The sequence below is a fragment of the Anabrus simplex genome, chromosome 2 (genome assembly GCF_040414725.1).
Source record: "Anabrus simplex isolate iqAnaSimp1 chromosome 2, ASM4041472v1, whole genome shotgun sequence".
In the NCBI taxonomy this organism is placed as follows: Eukaryota; Metazoa; Arthropoda; class Insecta; order Orthoptera; family Tettigoniidae; genus Anabrus; species Anabrus simplex.
This window is the reverse complement of record NC_090266.1, coordinates 250,736,681-250,756,104: the sequence shown is the minus strand read 5'-3', so window position 1 is coordinate 250,756,104 and position 19,424 is coordinate 250,736,681.

Below are 19,424 nucleotides of genomic sequence, written 5' to 3'. Positions count from 1 at the left end.
CCTGTGGTAGTTCGGAAGGCCCAGCTACTCAAGGTATGGCAGAAATTTCTTAAAATTTGATAGCTCCTGGCAGAGAACTTGAGGAGATTGTTTCAAACTTCTTTTCATAATGTATAGTCTACAGTTATAGTTTAAATGTAAATTTTCGGCAAGTCTGAGGACTTTGTTCAAATCCCTGCTGGGAAACGTGTAAATTAAGAGAACAAAGAGAGATCTCCCTCTGTTGATTCCCATTCAACTTGCTATAGGGTGACTAAACTTTTCTAAACCTCTGAATTCTTAACACTCCTTCGGCATTTAATACTTCTCGTTTAGTCACCCCTCTGTAGTATAAGCTTAGCCTCTGCAACTTCGGGCCATAAGCTCACTTAGAGTTTTAAGAATTTTTCCTCAAAGGATTGCAAGTGTATCGCCTCCAAGCCTTTTGTCCTTGACCGTGCATTTTAAAGCTTTTATTTTAACTTTAAGGCCATTTAGAATAGGGCACTCATGCCCCTGTTCATTTGGTAATTGTTTATAGACAAGTGTGTAACGGACTGTTGAGCAGAAGTGAGTGTAAACACAGTATTTGAAGTTCGTAAGGCAAAATTTAGTAAGAAGATTTTGCCTTTTAGAGGCTGGAGTACAATAAGTTTTCGGAGCTCGGTCTCCTAGATTGTAAATGAATGGACCAAACATGTTCTTGCAAAAGTATACCTGTTTAGAGCTATAATGTTCATCCCTTGTAAATTAACACATTGATAGTTCTCTCTAATGTTGTACCTGAATTTTTTGACTTTTAGACATTGTTGTTGTGCGAGATGCCGTGCTCATCATTATATCGTTATTTTTCATTCAGGTTATATATCTATCACATTTTAAAATCAAAAAGGAAAAGAAGGAAAGAAATTAAATTTCAGAATTTAGTGTTTTATATTATGCTCTGGTAATTTCCTTGTCCGCCCATTCATCGCGGCACCTTCATTCACCTCTCTGTTCCACGAGATTTACGTATCAATTATTATTATTAGCAAAGAGATTTAAACGTCCATGATTAAAATCTGACAACTTTACTGGGAATCGAACCCAATCGAAGCCCGAAAGTCAAGAATCTGCCCAGTCCGCCACGTAACCGTACAGCCATGTGAGGTCAAGGTTAAGTATCAGCAGTCCTTTGTTATCCGTTATAATTATTTTGTATATTTTAGGTCTACATTAGAACTTTTATACTAAATTTCAATTACCATAATGGTATTTTGAATATCATGGCATGAGTGTTCATAATCAGAATATTGTGGAACGGCACAAATATATAGGAAATATAGTTTTGTTCAATTAACGCAGAATTTCCTCATACACATTCGGTGTGCTTTAGAAGAATGCCGAGAGTAAAGGGCTGTTAGTAAATCTGGCCGACCATTCATGCTTCCGTTTGCAAGGACGTGCCGCAGACTTCTCGCAGTGGATGTCGTCGACAAGAGAGAATTTGGGATGTATTTAACCGGCATTCGCCTGTCAGAAACCGTCCATATTTTGATAGACAAGCACAACTATTATTCATCTGTTATACTAAAAAAATATGCATAAGAACAGGGTGGATGGTTAGTGACAACCATTTAATACTTATGCTTTAGGTAAATGGTACGCAATAACTTGGTAAATACATAAAATTCTGTTTGATATTGTCATATGTATAGTAAAATAAGCACTAAATCTATGATTCATTTAAATATTGCTTAACTGCTGAAGACAATTTTATGAAATCCGCGATATCTGCTAGCTCTCCTTAATAAACACGCGCCAAAACGCACTGCTCGTGTAACACGCCCTGCGGCTCCATGGATGACGCAGGAAATACGAGACTTAATGACAGAGAGAGACAAAGCTTTCAGAAAATTTAAAACTAGCCAAATACCAAACGATTTTGACCTGTACAAGACCCTTCGTAACAGAACCACACAGGCCGTAAGGAATGCTAAAATAAGACACTCACAGAACATTTTGCTAACCCGAAACACGACAACAATCTGGAAAACCGTTAAAAAATGGGCATAGGCGGAAATAAAATACATACTGGTGACGTTAAAATATCACTGGATGATTTAAACCAATACTTTACTACAAGACCCGTTAACATTGACGAGACAACAAAAGAACAGATGATTAACAAAATTCTATACAATGGCAATACTAACAATGGAGGAGAACAGTTATATTTTTCCCTCGTAACTCCTGCAGAAGTAAGACAAATTGCACGATCAATAAAGACAACTGCGACAGGATGTGACGAGATTGTTCCACAGTTACTGTTAAAAACTCTAGATGTAATCCTACCAACTCTAACCCACATCATAAATGCCTCACTGATAACCGGCATATTCCCTTCCCTTTGGAAATATGCAATTGTTCGCCCCCTCCCCAAGACCAACAATCCCGTGGAACCCAAAGACTATCGATCCATTTGCATTTTACCATTTCTGTCCAAAATTTTGGAGAAAATAGTTCACAGACAAATAACCGCATATTTAAATAACAATATGCTTCTTGACAAATACCAGTCTGGTTTTAGAAGCAATCATAGCACAACTACTGCACTGCTTAAAGTTACAAATGACATAGGAGTAGCTATGGATAAGGGAGAAATTACTGTTTTAACTCTTCTAGACCTTAGTAAGGCCTTTGACTGCGTTGACACGGACATACTAATAGCAAAATTACGTGCTCTTAATTTCTCACAAAGCACACTATCCTGGATGTATTCCTATCTCTCTGATCGCCGGCAGTGTGTATCTGCAGGTGAAAATTTCTCTTCATGGCAATCTGTAGAGACTGGAATACAACAGGGGTCAGTGCTAGCACCACTCCTATTTTCGATCTTCATTTCAGGACTAACACAAGTAATTAAACATTGTCAATATCATGTGTACGCAGACGACATACAGATATATACACATGCACACCCTCGTGACTTACCGACTGCAATAAATAATATGAACGACGACCTAGGAAGAATATGTAGGTGGACCGATGACCATGCACTAAAGATCAATGCCCAAAAATCACAGTGTATTCTTTTAGCTACCCAAAAAACCCACGCACGACTTACAGACATCCATACCCACTCAGTAACATTAAGAGGCACTCAGTTACAATTCAAAGACACAGTTAAAAACTTAGGGATGATAATGGATAAAAACCTTAGTTGGAACGATCATGTAACAGGTATATGTCAGCGAGTGTTTTATTCCTTACATTCCCTTAAAAAACTCAGAGATTTACTCCCCCAAAATGTAAGAAAACTGCTTATCCAAAGTATGGTAATGCCAATATTCGACTACTGTGACGTAGTATACAGTAACCTGAATGCCTCACTTTCCATCAAGCTCCAAAAGGCACATAACGCATGCGTTCGATTTATTTCAGATATACCAAGGTTTAGCCATATTTGTCCCGCATTTGCTAGGCTTTCATGGCTACGCTTAAGAGAGCGACGAAATTTACACACTCTTTCCCTGTTACATCGTATACTGAACCTTAACACACCTGAATACCTTGCCACACAATTCCATTACCTAGCATCAGCTTCTAGTATTCCTACCAGATCATCATCCACCGCAGTACTAAGCATTCCCATTCACCGCTCAACTGGCTACAGTAGATCATTTATAGTCGCCGCCAGCCGAATTTGGAATTCCCTACCTGCTGAAATTAGGAGCGTGTCAAACCACCTCCGCTTTAAGAAACTCTGTCAAACCTGGTTAATAAATAATAATGATTTCTTATAACATAGTAGGATTAGATCATAGTTAAGTTTTAGATTAATTAAAACATTTAATTGCTACCTTAAGATATTAAACTGTAGATAATTTAGTGTATATTTAACTCTTCATGTAGGTGTATGTATGGTCGGACAGAATAGCAGGCTTCATAGCCTGAGTCCCGCCATATAAAACAAGACAATAAATAAATAAATAAATAAATATCTGCGTCCGGTTGTCCACGTTTATTGCGAGACTATCGTGCTATTTGTTGCATGACAACGCATCTTATCATGTCGCAAACAATTTCAAGCTCTTATTGCAACGGTAACATTGGGAGGTCTTGGAACACCCTCCTTATTCAACAGACATGAGTCCATGTGACTTCGAACTGTTTCCGAAGTTGAAGGGACTACTCCGAAGACGCCGATTTCCTGTCATTACATCTGAACTCACGCAGTAGGGCGCTCCGTCGCTGTCATGAACTGAGAACACCTTACCAACGGTCCCCAACGGCTTCCCGACATTTGCCAAAGGGTAGTAGATTTTGCGGGTGACTACATTGAAGCAATGTAATGCAATTGTACTTGTTACTTCATTAAAAATTTGTTCTTTATTTACAGCCCTCCTAATAATAATAACAATGATTGTTAAGGAGATATTTTGGAGAGCAGACGTGAAAGAATGTGCCGGCATGAATATACGGATATAGAAGAGTCAGAAGATCAATTTAAAACTTTAAATTTCGAGCTATATTTCTTCCTTATATCTTTTTTGGTTTCTTTTCAAAAGTTAGACTTTACAAAAATTCAGGTACAAAATTTTAGCTCATAAGCTAAAGCAACAATTTTAGAAAATCAGAATAATCAACTAATAACAAATTAGAAACGTTGAGCTTGAAGCTCCCTAATAACAATTGTACCTGAGCCCTACTGCTCCTTTCAATCAACAGTCAAGGAGGCGGGTCTCCCAATTTCTTTTACACCAACAGGAAGAGAATCTTTGCTCTATCAATTTACACCTTCCAGGCTACCCAGACACAACCTTCACTGTCTTATACGCTCAACAGTATGGTATCTTTAACATGAAAATAATGAAATAGAATTTTACGGCGGTAACAAGTACCCATTCTACAAGGCCTTTGGTAAAAACAAAAGGTTACATTTACCGGCCCAGAAACCAAGGTACGGAGGGGAACACTTTCCCTCCTTAAAACTTACATTAAATGCATAAAACCCTATTCAGACTTATGGCCCGACGTTACACGAAGGAAATGATTAGATAGAGAAAAATATTTAAGTTACAGAAATTACAAGATAGAGAAGGTTACAAAATCGTAGTCACTTCAAAATTAAGTTGAGAGGGAATACGATAGGGTACCTCACTCTCTATTCCCTGATTTCGGTTAAGTTCTTTCGGCTTGTTTGAAATTTACATTTAAAGTTTGAAATTTACATTTTAGAAAAAATTTACATTACATTCCCCTCGCTCTAGCTTTGGAAGACACGTTAAACAGAATCTGGTACTACATTTATCTGGTGGACCTCCCGAAGACAGATGAGGCGCCCCCCCACCCACACCGATACGAACACAATCTAGACTGGAGTGATCACTAAGATCACTAAGACAACCTTGTTCGAAAAGTGCCAGTTTCTATAGCAGAGTGGAAGGTTCCACAACACTCTGGGCCAAGGCCCTGACACCCAAAATTATCATTGGACAGTCAAATAAATACCAAAATTTTATCATTGTGAATAATTAAATGTACAAAATTTCTTATTGACCAACGCCTTAAGGTAGCGGGAAAAGTTAGAAGTGTTGATAACTTTTGAACGTAAAAAACAAACACTAATCATTCCAGTTTAGGAAACCTTAACATCCAGAATTGCTCTTGAATTTAAATAGTTTTTAATAGTTCATCTTCAACCTAAGTTGATAGTAGAGGCATCTGTCGAAAAATATCCAAACTACTTGTACTAGTAGTTTCAAAGTTTATGTTACAGATGGAATAATACAAGGCGCTAGTTTTAAACGTACGGAGCGGGTGTACCTCCGGTATAATAACAATATTACGAGCTCGATAGCTGCAGTCGCTTAAGTGCGGCCAGTATCCAGTATTCGGAAGATAGTTGGTTCGAACCCCACTGTCGGCAGCCCTGAAGGTGGTTTTCCGTGGTTTCCCATTTTCACACCAGGCAAGGCCACGGCCGCTTCCTTCCCAGTCCTAGCCCTTTCCTGACCGATCGTCGCCATAAGGCCTATCTGTGTCGGAGCGACGTAAAGCCAATAGCAAAATAATAATAATAATAATAATAATAATAATAATAATAATAATAATAATAATAATAATAATAATAATAATAATAATAATAATAATTGTACCGGGCGGTACACCTCTACGACACAAGTTCAAATATTGCGACAATTTAAACTTCTCTACTGGAGAAACCCGGAACTCTAACAACTGAACTAACTCTACTGGTTATCAGAAGATGTCACTGTGTGTTTTTGATTTGCTTTTGTTTTTCATTGATCAAGAAGTGTGGACATTCTCTAACAGTTATCTCTACCAAAAACTATGATAACGAACTCTGGTGTAAAGGAATGAACCTTCTTGGAGAAATGTTGTATTCGTAAGTTTTGTCTTTGCTAAATTTTGTTCTGTGGTTTGTGGGTTGGCAATATTAATCCTTTCCTTCCGCCTGTTTTGAATTTAGCCAATCAGTAATTTCTGTAATTAATTTTCCTCCAATCATAGCTTTCTTCTTCGAATTTCCATGTGTAACTCTTAGTCAACCAATAAAAATTGAGTGGGTGTGTCTACTCATTCCTGAAATGTCTCGAATTTTCCACGAGGGTATAAAACTGCTGATTTTCTTGTCTCTGGGCCACTCTTATAACATCTTGCTCAGTGTGTGAATATGTAGCAGGGGGCAGGAAGCTTCTCGTTCTTCAGGCAGCCGTTCTTCAACAAGGTAATGGCCTTTTAACATCTGTATTTCTTGCTAGCTCAGCAGTTTAACTCTCGGGGAAGGTTCGAAATCTTTAATATGTAACCTACATCTTTAAATATGTAAGCCTTTTCTACCCTTGTAAAAACTTCACATAACTTGAACTGTAATTCGGGGATAGAGAGTGCTTTACCCTCTCGAGCTCCCCTTCATTTTGAAGTTGAGATGACTACGTTTTCATAACCGTTTCTTCTCTTCCTTAATGTATTAAAGTTTTCTCATACGAGTCACCTCCCTAGCTTGGGATTAGCCCCTGTGTAATTGGCCGAGAGCCACTTAGGTTTTAAAATGTGTATTTAGGAGTGCAAGTTCACGCCCCCAGTCCTCTCTGTACTTTGGGCCAGTAACTTACCCTGTTGTTTTTCTTCATTGCGAAGGCCCTGTAGGTTGGGTACTAGTTACCCCTGTTTATTTATAAGTGTGCCTTAAGGGCAGTTAAGTGTACAGTCTGTTTATGGCCTTCTGATAGGCTTGAATTATTGAGAGCGGGTCTGCTCTTTCCTAAATTTGATCTCTGTGTGCCTCTAGGAGGCTTAACATTGTAATTAGGAGCAAGTGCTCCTTGGTATGATGGGGTTTTCTGCCCCTTAGTTAAAAAGGTACCTTGGCAAAGTTGGGCTTGAAGCTCAAAGATGTAAGGTGGGGCTTGAAGCCCAGGACTTGTAACAAACATTGGACTTGTTCTTTCATTTGGAAAATCATACTTGTACCTGGATTTTGCCTTATGGTAATTTCACCTAGTGAAAATATGTTTAATTGCCTCTAAATTTTAACTTTCCTGGTCTTGGACCTTATTGTTGGTTATTGGTTGACTTGCTGTTATTTGTTGAAGTCTAAAGCTTTGTTAAATCTTGTTAAGTTTTGGCATTTTTGAAAATTTAACCTTTCTTGAAATTTTAATTCGCTTTTCGGACTTAAAGTTAGACCCATTCCAGCCCGCACCTTCTTTCACCTCTGCCTTCCACGGATAACTCCGTAACAACAACAATAATAATAATAATAATAATAATAATAATAATAATAATAATAATAATAATAATACAGAGAATCTAATTTTATCTGCTGCCCCTTTCACTTCACAAATTTCTCAGACAGGTGTCTGACCATATGTGGAACTCACCGAATTGTGAGATATTTTCTTCCAATGGACAGCTAAGGCTTTAACCTTGGCAGTCTAACATTTGAATTGAAACACTCGCACTGTGCAAAACGAAACTAAGAAGCACAAATTTGTGTGCTACTACTCGGGCACTTCAACAACCTGATTTACATGTGAATTTTTACCCACTTAAGTGATAATACCTCTCACTCTCATTGCAAGACCATCCAGTATAGAAGCAAAGCCTCGTTGCTCTCTAGGGATGTGGATTTCCAGACCGTACGGATATGGGTTGTAAAAATTACTTGATATCACTGTTTTCGATCTGAGTATTGATTTTTTTTCTATTTTTGAGTATTCTCGTGTATTGAAAGCTCGGATAATATCCAGATATGCTGATTACCCAAGGTACATGCATAAGAATGACTAAATAACACAGAAAAAAGGAAACATACTTAAAACAAGAATTGAATAAACGATTTGCTAAAAGTAAGAAAATAATGAGGCGACATTGAAAAATAGTGATAAAGTAAAAACTGGCAAAACACGGCGAAAAAATTATTTAATATGTACTCTTTTCTGTAAACTTGGTCCCATGATTAGGACTTATATATACAAGTTAGCAACGTGTATGATGCACCATTTAATGATTATATGTCATGAAAACCGGGCGCTGATTAAGTCGTTAAACCAGTGCAGTCATCCATCAGCTACGGACGAAGGTCAGTAGTTGTTAAGTCCCTATACATTGAATAAATGGGAGTTATCATCGAAATGTGATACCATGTCGGAATTGTATAATAATAATAATAATAATAATAATAATAATAATAATAATAATAATAATAATAATAATAATAATAATAATAATAATAATAATAATAATAAGTTATGAATAAACCAAGTTTACATTAAATTTACCATGTCAGAAAATCTCCACAAACACACGGATTATTATTATTATTATTATTATTATTATTATTATTATTATTATTATTATTATTATTATTATTATTATTATTATTATTATTATGCCGGAGTAAATTAAGCGCCTTGGAGAACACCATCTAAAATATAAAACTTGCAACTATTAGTGCTAGAAGTTTGAACATTTCTCAACAGATATCGCTACTATAACCTCATGTTGTGCCCTCTGGTACGAAGATGAACTATTCAAATTCTAGAGAAATTTCGTATGCAAAGGTTTTCTAAACTGGAATGTTTAGTGTTTGTTTTTTTATTTTCAAAAGTTTACAACACTTCTATCTCTTATCGCCAACTCCAGATGTTGGCCAAAAAAAGAAAAAATAGTGTATATTTATTTTTCTACCAATCAAAATTTTCTGTTATTTATTTGATTATCCAATGAGAATTGGGAGTGTGTCGGGCCTTAGCCCAGAGTTTTCTGTAACTTTCCATCCTACTATGAAACTTGGCACTTTTCGTACTAATTGCCTTAGTGATCACTCCAGTCTAGAGTGTGTTAATTAAGGAGGCGGAAGTGCGTCGTCCATCTTCGAGAGGTCCACCAGCTCAAGGTAATGGCAGATCCTGATTAAAATCTGATAGTCTTTCAAAGCTAGCTCGAGGGGAACATTTCAGATCTCTAGTAATGTAACTTCATTTTCTAAAAATGTAAATTCCAAACTCTAAATGTAAGTTTCAAACAAGCCGAAAGAACTTACCCGAAATCAGGGAATAGAGAGTGATGTACCCTCTCGTGTTCCCTCTCAACTTAATTGTGAGGTGACTATGATTTTGTGACCTTTTCTGTCTTGTAAATTCCGTAACCTAAACTTTTTCTCCATCTAGTCACCTCCGTAGTATAGGCTTAGCCTCTGTTAAGTCGGGCCATAAGCTCAAATCGGGTTTTATGCACATAATGTAAATTTCTAGGGGTGCCAAAGTTCGCCTTCTTACCACTTTGGTTTTTGGGCCAGTAATTTAACCCTTTGTTTTAAGCATAGGCCTGGTAGAATGGGTACTTGTTACCCCTGTTTAACTCAGTTTATTACATGTTATATGTATCAGACTGTTGAGCAGTTAATTCTATGAATAGTGTTTAATTTTGTTAAACATAGGCTGAGCCTTTGATAGGCCTCGAAAGTGTGAATTTTCCTAAACGGATTTTTAAGTGTAAATTCACAGAGCAAGGACGTTCTTCCTAGTCATTTTAAAGGTACTGATGTAAAGGAATAATAATAATAATAATAATAATAATAATAATAATAATAATAATAATAATAATAATAATAATAATAATAATAATAATAATAATGTTATTTGCTTTACGTCCCACTAACTACTCTTGCGGTTTTCGGAGACGCTGAGGTGCCGGAATTTTGTCCCGCAGGAGTTCTTTTACGCGAGAGTATATCTACCGACACGAGGCTGACGTATTTGAGCACCTTCTAATACGGCCGGACTGAGCCAGGATCGAACCTGCCAAATTGGAGTCAGAAGGCCACTAAGATTAAAAGGGAGCAGTTGTGCTCATGTAATGTTTGTAATTTGGGAGCTTCAGGCTCATGTTTTAAATTGTTGTTGGTTTTTCTAATTTTGTCACGCAAGATTACGAGCTAGCCCCATTTCTGATCTGTGGTCATTTGCTCAGCAAAGTGTAAATGTTTAAAATTTGAAAAGAAAAAAGGGAAAGAAATATATCTCCAGTTTTGAAGTTTTAAATCTTCTGACTGTGTTACATCCACTCATTGATGCCCGCACCTTCTTTCACCTCTGTAAACCACGGTATCCCCGTAATAATAAAATTATTATTATTAAATAATTTAACGTCGCACTAACACGTCGAAGATTTTCGGCAACGCAAGGATAGGAAGGAGGTAGGACTGAGAAGAAAGCGGCTGTGGCCTTAAATAAGGTACAGCCTCAGCATTTGCCTTGTGTGATAAATGGGGAACCACTGTATTCGAATCCACTCTCTCCCTCTTGCAAGCTGACAGCTACGCGACACAAACCGCGTAGATACTCGCTCGGTAAAGGCTGTGTCATGTTAGTACGTGGTAATGGAATGTTAAGGAATAACACATGGAAAATAATAATAATAATAATAATAATAATAATAATAATAATAATAATAATAATAATTGTGCACTGTGGGAAAATGGGGCTATAATCGCCTTTAATGACCACAGAACGAGGTGGCCGTGCGGTTAGGGACGCGCAGCTATGAGCTGCATTCGGGAGCTAACGGGTTCAAAACCCACTGTCGGCAGCCCTGAACATGGTTTTTCGTGGTCTCCCATTTTCAAACCAGGAAAACGCTGGGACTGTACGTTAATTAAGGACACGGCCACTTCCTTCCCACTCCCAGCCCTTTCTTATCCCATCGTCACCGTAAGACGGTGCGACACCTGTTGTGAAAATGGGAAACCACAGAAAACAATATTCAGGACAGCCGACAGTGGAGTTCGAATCCACTGTCTCCCAAATACAAGCTTACAGCTACGCGACCTTAACCGCACGGCCAACTCTCGGTCTGTGAACTAGCAACATCCACTGAGCAGTTACTGAAACAGTTTTAATTCTCTAGAAAACAACTGCATTTATTGAGGTGTCTGTAGGCTGTCAAGAATTTCTTGATGTACCAGCAGGTTACGGCAAACTGTTGCCTGTTGTAGACAGATGAATGTTACTCGCGACCAGATTCATTTAGAAGCAGAGGCAGTCCTGACTCGAATGCAGGCGGGGCTGTCTCCCTTACATACCACCTAATGGAGTTTGCTCGTCGGTCTTTATTTGTTCTTGTCGGTAATACGGAAAATTCTGGCCCCATTGAATCGAGCTGGTTACGCTGAATCATGAAGATTACCTTGTATAGTGTTGTGAACATGTTTATGATGTGCACCCAATTCTATGACTCAGGGTGAAAGAGGTCGATAAATGCAAGCCTAATGAATCTTTTCTGGACCGTAGCTAACTGCGAATTGTAATAGAACTATTGACGATGATTTGGCTCTTACGTTGACTTTCAAAATGACCCTGTAACCAAGTACCCGTCATGCTAGAATGTTTATTTTCCGTGCGATGAATCGTGATTCGTGTGAGGCCTTTCAAAATTTAATATCTTCGCACTCACAACGCCCCTATTTCGATTAAGGTAACTGTTGTATGACAGCTGACTAGGAACTTCACAGAGGAGGTAGGGTATTTTTTTAGCTGAAATAACAAACTGTAAAGGATTCCTGAACTTGACAGATTCTGTAATACAAACATTCTCCGAGACGTCATTACATTACATGCAAGGTGACGATGACGTATCTAACTGCATCAGTACAACATGTGTTCTGTACTACATCTAGGACAAAAGGAAAGTTAAAATAAAAGAAAAAATGATGATAATTTGTGGGATGATTACAAACATTTTTAGGTTTAAGTATAGTATTTAATGTAGTAGTGGTCAAATATCTTACCCGCAGGCCCCGGAGTCGATTCCTGGCCAGGTCAGGGATTTTTACCTGGACCTGCGGGCTGTTTCGAGGTCCACTCAACTAACGTGATTAGAATTGAGGAGCTATCTGATTGTGGGATAGCGGCCCCGGTCTAGAAAGCCAAGAATAACGGCCGAGAGGATTCGTGCTGTCCACACGAGATATAAGTGTCAGTGAATACAAAGCCAAATAGACCAAATAGACTGTCACCAGGTGACTTCGTATCTTTGGATTAGAAAGGTTAGTCAGGTTTCATCTTTTTTCGAGAGTTTAGACACGGAGGCGCCCCTTGTGAACATAATATCAAAGATAAATCTCATTTATGTACAAAGCTAATAACGTTGTTCATAATATGTACAAGAGACGACTTTATCAAAATTCTTACTTAATAAAAACTTTTCTAGTAATGTTTGAAATGCAATGATAATAATAATAATAATAATAATAATAATAATAATAATAATAATAATAATAATAATAATAATAATGGCTTTACGTCCCACTAACTACTTTTATGGTTTTCGGAGACGCTGAGGTGCCGGAATTTAGTCCCGCAGGAGATTATTTGCCTCCGAGTTACTCTATCGACACGAGACTGACATATTTGAGCACCTTCAAATACCACCGGACTGAGCCGGGATCGAACCTGCCATGAAATTTCACTAAAGGAAACAGGATATGCCACTTGATAATGAAACTCATCCTCTAGGCCGAGTGTAAGTAGGTCACTCCAATTGCAGTGAAGATGTCTATGCAAGGAAGCAGATTCTTTTTTAGTATTCAAGAGCTGTGGAAGAAAGTGTTATTGACACAAGAAATCATGCAGATTCAGGGGATATGTGGAGTACGAATTAATTTGAGTATTGCATTGCTGAAAACCCTGCACTATGTTTTGAGACAGGATCCCTTAGTGTTTATTGTACTTAGAACTCGTAAAGGAATCAGTTGGTGACATATGCAGCAGTTTCCAAACACCTCTAGCCCTAATAGTTTCAACGAAATTTGACGAAGCATCGATATTTTTACCAACGATGTACGAATGAAGCGACTGCTGATCTGAACCGTCAGGTCTATATAAAGATGGTTGGCTGTCAATTTCAGTTGACATGCCAGCTTATTGTTTTGTCGAAAGTCGGCCTTTAATACCATTTTCCTCTATTTTTCTGGATAATCAATCGCTTACTGTTGTCGTAAAAATTGCTCTGCTCTTTTTCCGGTAGAACTTAACCGCTCCTGTTTTGAAGGCCTGCGCAGTTGTAACGCTGAATTTCACAAGTAGATTTTCTCCGTTGGTGTTGTTATTTTTTTATGCTGATTTGTTCATAGGCTTTGGGACATCCTTGATCGTCACCTCCGTCTAATGAAGAGTACTACTTTTTCCTTGCTGTTTAACGACAGACTAACACAGGTTATCTGCGTCGTTGCGATAAGAAAGGGCTAGGACTAAAGAAGTAGTGGTCGTGAACTTAATTCAGATACAGCTCCGATATTTGCTTGATGTAAAAAAATCTGAAACCATGGAACACCATCTTTAGGGTTCGAACACTCCATTTCCTGAATACAAGTTCAGAGTCACACGAGCGCTGCAGAGAACCGAATTCACTCGGTAGTGTCGACATGTCTGAAAGCCTGTATTTTCAGTCTTCTATGGTCTGCGAAACGGTAAACGTGAGGATCGATGACTGGTAGGCCAGCTTTGTAGCATCTATCCTTCACACCACGAAACCTAAGAATAAAATCACGGCTCTTTAAGGGATCGTAATTCTTGATTGAGATTTGGACGTGGTCCACTCGGTACTGTTATGTCAGTTGAAGAGTTGTCTGATATGAGGAGTGGTAAACTCGATCAAGATAGCCAGGCAATATCAAGAATGTCATGCTGACTACATGAGGCTCCAATAATTGCAGGTCATTTACACCCCCACAATGTGGCAAAAGCCCCGAAGGGCCTTGGACTTCCAAGCAACCGCTGCTCAGCCCGAAGGCCTGCAGATTACGAGGTGTCGTGTGGTCGGCACGACGAATACTCACGGTCGTTATTCTCGGCTCTCTAGATCTCAATTGTAATCACGTAGGCTCACTGGACCTCGAACCAGCCCTCAGGTACAGGTAAAAATCCCTGACCTGGCTGAGAATCGAACCCGGGTCCTCCGGGTAAGAAATAAGCACGCTATCCCTACACCGCGGGGGTAGGTCATGTAGCTGGAACGGATTTAAACGCCAGACTATGAAGATAGATAGAACCATATTTCAGTTTACTCTATTTTCACGACGAAAGATAGATAGATTCGTTTATGAAGGAGACTGTAGAAGTGATGAACCGAAATAAGGAAAGGAGCAGGAGTTCTAATTTTCACGCCCGGCTGGCGCTAAAATAACAGTAGGAGTCGTAAGACCATTGTTATTAAAAACTCCCAAGTTGAAGTGGTAAATACGTGCTTTGCTTCGCTCGGAAAGACGTGGATGGATTCCATTCCCTATCAAGAAATCTAGAAATCTTGAAATTATTACAATACTTCTTAAAAGTCAAATGACCCTGGGTTCCCTCAACAAACAATAGACATGTAGGATTATACTGTATCAATTTCGCAGAGCACTACATCCTAACGTTTCGTAGCCATGAAATCACCACGATTCATTAGTGGCTTCACATCGTAAGTCACATCATTCCACCTCATCTTCGTAGATGTCCGGCTCCATGTAGAGTGGTCAGCATGTGGATTTTCGGTCCTTGGGCAGCGGGTTCAATTCACAGGCGGGTCGAACGAATTTAATATTAATTAGTTAATTCGCTTGACTCGGGGACTGGATGTGTGTGTGTGTTATGTCCCCAATATTCCTCTCACACAATCACACACAACAGTAAACGCCACCACACACACACGCACTCTTTTTAAACGGCAGACGCTGCCCACACTTATCAGAGGCTCTGTCTTACACGGGCTGCACCAAGACAACAATAACCACAGTACATTATTATTATTATTATTATTATTATTATTATTATTATTATTATTATTATTATTATTATTATTAATTACGTTTTAAATAATTCTCTTTCCTTTCTTAATCTGCTTACCCTCGAGGGTTGGCTTTTCCCTCGGACTCAGCAAGGGATCCCACCTCTACCGCCTCAAGGGCAGTGTCCTGGAGTGTGAGACATTGAGTCGGGGGATACAACTGGGGAGGATGAGCAGTACCTCGCCCAGGCGGCCTCACCTGCTATGCTGAACAGGGGCCCTGCGGAGGGATGGGATGATTGGAAGGGATAGACAAGGAAGAGGGAAAGAAGCGGCCGTGGCCTTAAGTTAGGTACCATCCCGGCATTTGCCTGGAGGAGAAGTGGGAAACCACGGAAAACCACTTCCAGGATGGCTGAGGTGGAAATCGAACGCACCTCTACTCAGTTGACCTCCCGAGGCTGAGTGGACCCAGTTCCAACCCTCGTACCACTTTTCAAATTTCGTGGCCGAGCCGGGAATCGAAACCGGGCCTCTGGGGGTGGCAGCTAATCACAGTAACCACTACACCACAGAGGCGGACTTTAAATAATTAAAATAATAAATTAATCTAGCAAAGGTACTTAAGAATATTTAACACCCCCGAGCTGTTAATTGCATCCGCTTTCTGCGCAATGAGACGATCGTTAAGCAGAGTGCTAAGTATTGGTGTGATGAACTGAACAAGAACCAGGAAATTATTGTTTGTAAGTCGATTATTTTGGACGGTAATTGGTACTACTAACATTTTTTGTTGTACAATTGTTCATCTACGGACAATAATGGCTCTTTGTAACAAGTAATTTTGTTAAAAGCTCGTGCGATTGTGTTAAAGATATAGCCTTCCTTCTAAGAGAGACCACAGTCACAACAATATTTCCCAGTATAGCTCTTCCATTAATAACAACGTCTTCATCCTAGTCCTCAGTTCATGTCAAAATGTTGACGTAAATATTCATTTTAACGACTCTAATTCCTGGAAATCTCCTGAGAACTCGAACCGTTGGAAAAAGGTGATAAATAATATTTCTCGAAAGTTATTATCATAGGAGTATCTGCTGTAAATGGCAAAGCAGAATCGGATCACGTAGAACGTGTAGTGAGGTGTACACCTAACATCTGGGGCGCCGGGCTGAGTGGCTCAGACGGTAGAAGCTCTGGTCTTCTAAGCCGAACTTGGAGGGTTCGATCCCGGCTGGTGGTATATGAAGGTGCTCAAATACGGAAGCCTCGTGTCAATAGATTTATCGGCACGTGGATGAACTCCTACGGAATAAAATTCTTGCACCTTAAAATCCGTAGAGGTAGTTAATGGGACGTAAAACCAACAATATTATTAGAAATTTCAGTTCCTGCTCTTACGAAGGAACCATGTGAGTTGGACCCGAACAATTCCAATCAATTGAGACATCACAAACTAAGCTACTGTTCATACGTAAGCTTAGTTAGTAAGAACTGACAGTTTATCTAGCATCATCAGATGCAGACCGGGATGCGCAATTAGCAGCATACAGTTGTAGTGCAAAAAAGGTAGTAAATTGGACTAAACATCTGGGCTTTGTTATCTTTCTATTGGTCTCGCTAAACGCCTCCTTGCCTTTTGTCATACAGGAGAGATTCATTCTGCATATATACGAGCAGGTGGCTGCACGGTTTGGGTCACGTAGCTGTCAGCTTGCATTCGGGAAGTAGCAGGTTCGAACTCCACTTTCGACAGATACGTCTTATGGAAACGATGGGACAGGAAAGGGTTAAGAGTGGGAAGGAAACGACCGTTGTTTTAATTAAGGTGCAGCCATAGCATATGCCTGGTGTGAAGATGGGAAACCACGGAAGACTATATTCAGGGCTGCCGACAATGGGGCTCGAACTCACTATCACTAACGGGGGTTTAAAAACTCTTGATCACTCGTGACGGCAGTTCAAGTGAGTAGTTAATAATGCTTTCTTTCTCTGCCGCTGTTGTCACACCCTAGTGAAGACGTTTGTGAGATCTCTGTCGAAACTAATATGGATTTAGTCCAGGCTTGCAACTTTGTTTAAGGATGTACTCAAGTATGGTACAAAATTGTATCACCAAGAAGGAATGGGTCATTCTTCTTGAAGTTGGAGAGATGGAATGGTGCGTACGTAAACGATAGTCGTTTCAAGCCAATCGGATTGTTCATACGACCCTCCTCACCTGACTGGTCACGGACGAACAACCTCCTGTATCCGAAGCCCAGACGAGCTTAGTTGAAGTGTAGTCTGTGTATAGTAGTGGGAAATGTTCGCTCGTCGACGGGTACGAACAGGATATCAACTATTTGCACCGGGTGAGAGATCCCGAGTACTTAGGCCCCGTATGGATGGGTTGCCTTTGCGCGCTGTATCTGCACGTGTTGACGGAAGTACACTGACTGACAGAGCAAATGCAACACCAAGAAGGAGTGGTTCGAAAGGGATGAAAGTTGGGAAAAAACAGAGACGGCACGGACGAATAATTGATGTTTATTTCAAACCGATATGCAGGTTACACAATGCGCACGGCATCGACTCAGTAGGATGTAGGACCACCGCGAGCGGCGATGCACGCAGAAACACGTCGAGGTACAGAGTCAATAAGAGTGCGGATGGTGTCCTGAGGGATGGTTCTCCATTCTGTGTCAACCATTTGCCACAGTTGGTCGTCCGTACGAGGCTGGGGCAGAGTTTGCAAACGGCGTCCAATGAGATCCCACACGTGTTCGATTGGTGAGAGATCCGGAGAGTACGCTGACCACGGAAGCATCTGTACACCTCGTAGAGCCTGTTGGGAGATGCGAGCAGTGTGTGGGCGGGCATTATCCTGCTGAAACAGAGCATTGGGCAGCCCCTGAAGGTACGGGAGTGCCACCGGCCGCAGCACATGCTGCACGTAGCGGTGGGCATTTAACGTGCCTTGAATACGCACTAGAGGTGACGTGGAATCATACGCAATAGCGCCCCAAACCATGATGCCGCGTTGTCTAGCGGTAGGGCGCTCCACAGTTACTGCCGGATTTGACCTTTCTCCACGCCGACGCCACACTCGTCTGCGGTGACTATCATTGACAGAACAGAAGCGTGACTCATCGGAGAACACGACGTTCCGCCATTCCCTCATCCAAGTCGCTCTAGCCTGGCACCATGCCAGGCGTGCACGTCTATGCTGTGGAGTCAATGGTAGTCTTCTGAGCGGACGCCGGGAGTGCAGGCCTCCTTCAACCAATCGATGGGAAATTGTTCTGGTCGATATTGGAACAGCCAGGGTGTCTTGCACATGCTGAAGAATGGCGGTTGACGTGGCGTGCGGGGCTGCCACCGCTTGGCGGCGGATGCGCCGATCCTCGCGTGCTGACGTCACTCGGGCTGCGCCTGGACCCCTCGCACGTGCCACATGTCCCTGCGCCAACCATCTTCGCCACAGGCGCTGCACCGTGGACACATCCCTATGGGTATCGGCTGCGATTTGACGAAGCGACCAACCTGCCCTTCTCAGCCCGATCACCATACCCCTCGTAAAGTCGTCTGTCTGCTGGAAATGCCTCCGTTGACGGCGGCCTGGCATTCTTAGCTATACACGTGTCCTGTGGCACACGACAACACGTTCTACAATGACTGTCGGCTGAGAAATCACGGTACGAAGTGGGCCATTCGCCAACGCCGTGTCCCATTTATCGTTCGCTACGTGCGCAGCACAGCGGCGCATTTCACATCATGAGCATACCTCAGTGACGTCAGTCTACCCTGCAATTGGCATAAAGTTCTGACCACTCCTTCTTGGTGTTGCATTTGCTCTGTCAGTCAGTGTATGTCTACGGTACAACGTGTACGGTATTACGGCAGTGGACGTATGAAGGTACACATGGTCGGACACCTGTGACAGGACCAACATAGTGGACAACAGAACGGAAGCATCACCGCACCATTCAGATGTCCGGAACAGACCAACAAGTAACAGCAGCTCTACCGTGGCACTACACGTTACGCGACGAACAATTGGTAATCATTTGCGTGCAGTTTGCTTTCGACTACATGTCCCTGCAGCAAGCGTTCCACTAACCCCTCAACATCGTCCTGTGAGGTTGTCCTGGTGTCGGGAACGGTCACGCTGTGTCGACGAATGTCGT